This window comes from Leptonychotes weddellii, chromosome 3 (assembly GCF_054177405.1).
Source record: "Leptonychotes weddellii isolate Sample4059 chromosome 3, ASM5417740v2, whole genome shotgun sequence".
Taxonomy (NCBI): Eukaryota; Metazoa; Chordata; class Mammalia; order Carnivora; family Phocidae; genus Leptonychotes; species Leptonychotes weddellii.
The window spans coordinates 15,482,811-15,487,848 of NC_138371.1; the positions used below are offsets into that span (position 1 = coordinate 15,482,811).

The window sequence follows — 5,038 nt, forward strand, 5'->3', positions numbered from 1 at the left end:
CATTTGGATTTTCATCACTATCGTAAAGTGATGCCAAAGAAGATTCTGCACATGTCCTGGTGCATGGGCGTGCAATGAAGCAACCATATCTATATAAACATGGGGATGTGTGCACACATATCAATATGCACGTGCATTTGTGCACCTATATAGATATTATGCAAACATGAATGTGTAGATATATGTCCAAATGTGTTTATGCATGTAGTTTTGTCTCATCCTTTACAATCAAGACAAAGTCTGCTATTCACCTTTTCTCACAAACAAAAGGGGAGGAATCAGAGAAAGGACTACCTAATTTTACCATATAGTTTTAAAACTTTATTGTACTCACAACTACCTGGAGTACTGGTAAAATATACTGATTTCTAAGGCCCAGGATTCTGCATTGGAACAATCCCGCCATGGTTTGAATGTCTTGTTACCCATTATAAATATCCTGGCCTAGTGGCCAAGCCAATTTTAGGCCAACTTACAGTCAGGAATGTTTGCCCCTAGAAAGGGAGTTGGCAAACTCCAATCCACTGCCTGCTTTGGTTCAGTCTGAGAGCTAAGAATGGTTTTTACATTTTTAAATGATTGAAAAAAATTAATAGGAGAATAATATTTTGTGGCACATGAAAATGATATGAAATTCAAGGTTCAGTGTCCATCATAATGTTTTATTGGGACACAGTCATTTGGGTATCCTCTATGGCTGTTTATATGTTACAACACTAGAGTTCAATAGTTGCAAGAGAGACTATATGGCCCACAAAGCAGAAAATATTTATTCTCTGGCCCTTTGCAAAAAAAAAGGGGGGGGGGCTGACCCCTGCCCTAGAGCCCTATCCCTATTCTGTTGGTGGCTTTTAAATCTATCCATAACATACTCTTTACCCCTTCTTTCCTCCTCTTGTCCTTGAAGGAGGACCTGACAACATACACCTCTTCATCTTCACCAGTTTTCTCATTGTAAGTCTTGGATCTTCTCATGAAATTCAAAAATTATCCCCACTATTTTAAAAAAAAAAAGTAAAGCTTAATGAAGATGTGGGAGAAAATAGAGGGTCTCTACTGGTGCCCTTGAAATAATACTATCAGACTACTATAGTACCATAGGAGTAAAATAATACTACACTTGATCTTAGCCAAAAGGCCGAGAAGCGATAGGAGTAAAATAATACTATAAGAATGGATGGCTCTGTGGTATAGAAACCTGCTCATCTCCAGTTATTTGAGGAAAGTTAGGGACTTCCAGACTATTAGGAAGGTCACAGAGAAGAAATCATGATTCTTCTAAATATTAATTTCAGAATTTGTTCAAAACTCAGAATCAATTATTTGTTGATTCTAAATAATCCTCTAATCTGCTAGGTAAATCTATAGAGGTATCTTCTCCAGTGGCTTCTGATGATGAGATATGTCTAAAGACCTCTCCCAAGTCTGATCCAAAAATGACATTCCTAGAAAGCAGGAGGGAAATCTGAGTGTTCTGGATCCTCCTTTCACAACAACAACCATAGTGGCAAATGCAGTGATAATTGTGTGATCATCTCTCTCTCTCTTTTAAGATTTATTTGTTTATCCCAGAGAGAGAGAGAGAGAGAGCACATACAAGTGCGGGGGGGTGGGGGGCAGAGGGAGAGGGAGAAAGAAACTCAAGCAGACTCCTTGCTGAGCACGGAGCCCACCAAGGGGCTCGATCTCATGACCCTGAGATCAGGACCTGAGCTGAAATCAAGAGTCCAACGTTTAACCACCTGTGCCACCCAGGAGCCCCATGTATGATCATCTCTTTAATGTCTACTTCTTTCCAGGCTTTCTCACCTAGGGTTCCTCATCTGAATTGCAGAACCCAGAAAATGTATTGCAAATTATCTTCTCAATTATCCCCAAGAAATTTGACCTTAGGCAATTGAGGCACCCAGTTATCTAGTTTATGTGAGGTTGTTATTTGTACATCTGAAGTCTGCAGGACAGGCAATCAGCCAGGGGAGATGGACATGAACTGGGAAAAGCAAGGTCAGACTAGACCATATAAGACTGACCTGGAACTCGCATTGGTCGGTCACCATTTCCAAGCCTCCAGCCTTGAGGAAGGGGTGTCCTGAAGGCAGAGCTGGCTTCATGTGTATGTAGCCTATGTGACAACTCAGAGTCTCCTGCTTAGAAAGATTTCATGCTTGGTTTCATGCTCTGCTGGTACCATCTTGAAATTCTTAATGATATTTGAACCAGGGGCCCCATATTTTCATTTTACATTGGGCCTTAGAAATTATATATTCTGTTGTGCCTGCTAGAAAGGCTGGTGCTCCTCAACAAGCACCTGGCTCAGGAGCTGGAGAAACAGAAGCAGAAGATCCAGCAGGAGACACTGAGGGCCAGCTGTTCTCCCATGTCAACCAGATGAGCCAGCAGGTGAATGGCAACATGTGTCATATGCTCTGGTGCTTCATGCCTAGCACTGACCTCCCCAGTGAATAGGAATATGGCCGCTCCTTCATTTATACCATCCAGATCTCACTCAAAAAATATCTCCAGTGGGCCAACACTAACTTGGAGCTATGCAGGGAAAGGAATTGCTGAAAATAAGCTTAGTTAAGTTATTAACTTATTAACTTAAGTTAAGTTATATAACTTAAGTTATAACACTCACCATACAATCAAAATCATTTCAATCAAATCCAGTGGGATGCAGTAAAACAGAATGGAAAGAGCCACAAGACCTGAGTTCAAAGCCCAGATCCATCACTCATTGATTGAAAGTTTACACAAGTTATTTAATCTTTGAGGTTCAATTTCCTCACCTATAAAATAAATATAACAAAACTAACTTGCAAAATCAGTGAGAATTTGATAAAACATTGTTAATATACTTCCACCATTTAAAATAAATAAATAAAAAATAATCTGAAACTTTCTGCATTCCTAAGTAAAACACATAGACAAATGAACAGCTTAAGAGAATGATGTCTGATACTTGGTTGAGCGGACTGGGTCTCTTTTGTTGCTACTGTTTTAGCCAATAGCAGCACCTCCCCAAATCTCCCCCGGAAGACCCCAAGTGATAGAAGAAAGTAAACATACTCCTTCAGGGGCTTCTCGCTCACTAGCAGTACAAAATTCGGTGGTCTTATTTCATCTTGAACAATCCATGGGACTTGTGTCTTCTGTGCTATAATAGGGCTATATTTGTTTTAATGTAAAAACAATACCTTGTATGACTTATGAGTGAAATCACTTACCTCTGTCCCTTAATTCCTCAAGCACAGTGAATGTTACAAGAAAGATGCAACCTTCCACTTGGCACCTCCACAATGATTATGATGATGATGAAGAGTAGCCAACTCTACTGAATACTTAGTATGAATCAGATGCTACACGAAACATTTTAAATGGATTATCTAATTTCATCTTCATAACATCTTCATTTTGTTCAATGGAAATCAGGAAACTAAGGCTCCGAGCTGTTAGGTAGCTCTTCTAAGATCAAAAGACTGGGCTCACAAGTGGTACAACTCATCACAAGCCTGGGATCTCAAGTCTACGTTTATAATCTCTATTCAATACCGTCTCCCCGAAAAGACTCAGCGCTAAGTTTAAGAAGCCCAGTAAAGAGATCTAACTAAAATGCAATCTGTAATATGTATGTGAAGGAAAGCTGATCCACAAATAATTACTTTTAAAACATACATGTGGCAAATTTGAGAGTCCGAAGCTTATCTATTGGTACTCTCCAAAGCATTAGGAAAATGGTGGGTGGGCAAGTGAGAAAGAAAAGGGAACAGATGGGGGCTGAGATGAAGGAAAAGAGAAAGGGAGAGATGAGAGAAATTCACTACGAATTTAGAACGAGCACATTAAATTCGATAGGTCTGTGTGCCTTTCCCCAGTTGCAAAGTACAGGTCTGGCTGACAAGTAATTGTGTCAAAATCCAGATATTTTGAGTATGTTTTGGTGAAAAAAAGAGGCAACCACTCCCATCTACCCAAGGAATGAGAAGTACAGAAACTCTGCAGTCATGGTTTCTGGAGCCTTGATTCCAGCTCTCCAAAGAATCAAAACCAACAAGGCTAACGTGAGACTGTAAAGAACCACTTGGGCATAATACTCTCAGCAAGTAAATGTGCCTCCTCCTAAAAGCCCTAGAAGATCCCAGGAGCCAGAACCAGTGACTTCTGAGCTATTCTAGTAGCAGGAGTTACAGCAGCTTCCTTCAGCATCATTGAGGCATTAACTCATCACTTTTCCAGTGCACAGATCCTGGAGCCCCGCAAAGCTAGGATAGTATTTTAAAAGTAAAATAAACTGCTATAATCCTCATAACATCCAGCACACTACTTTGCTCTTAAAAAGCATGTTGAATAAGTATATGTTAATCAGCAGATGATGACACTTCTCACACAGACAATTGAGGGAGGCAAAAACTACTCCAAACCAAAACTGTGCTTAAAATATTTTTCAAATTTAATAAGTGAAAAAGTGGCTAAAAGCCATTGCATTATGAGAAAACATGTTCTTAGTATAAAAGATAGTTTGCCAAGCATTCCAGGTTTATTTTAATTCAAAAACGGAATTAGACATTAAAAAACATGATTTTTTTTTCTTTGCCATTCTGAACATCCCTGGGTGGTAGAAACTGTTCTGGTGTCATCTTCCTGTCTCTATTCAGTGTGTTTTATCGGTGTGACTCAGACAGAGAATGTCCTTTTAGAGATGGGATTACTTTGCTCTAAAAAGAGGAAATCTGCAAAGCTGTGACGTTTCTGGCTGACTTGGGAGGATATTTTTTTCCTTCTTTTTCTATTCTCATATTATTATTTTTTATTATTATGTTATGTTAATCACCATACATTACATCATTAGTTTTTGATGTAGTGTTCTATTCTCATATTAACAATCAGTGACTCTCTGTGTGTTTTTTTAGGATACTTTTTCTCATGTGGTTATGGTGAACCCTACAACGCTTCATGATTTTGTTGTTTGTACTGACCCCCTTTGGTTTATCATTTTTGGTATAACTGCCAACCATTTTTCTTCATTCTGTGATATTCA

The 5,038-nt window shown here is 39.1% G+C and overlaps 1 pseudogene; it reads right to left on the bottom strand.

Annotated features, from left to right (window-relative positions):
* Positions 1-982: 982 nt before the first annotated feature.
* On the bottom strand, positions 983-1,150 carry LOC115944813 (U2 spliceosomal RNA; annotated as a pseudogene).
* Positions 1,151-5,038: the final 3,888 nt, after the last annotated feature.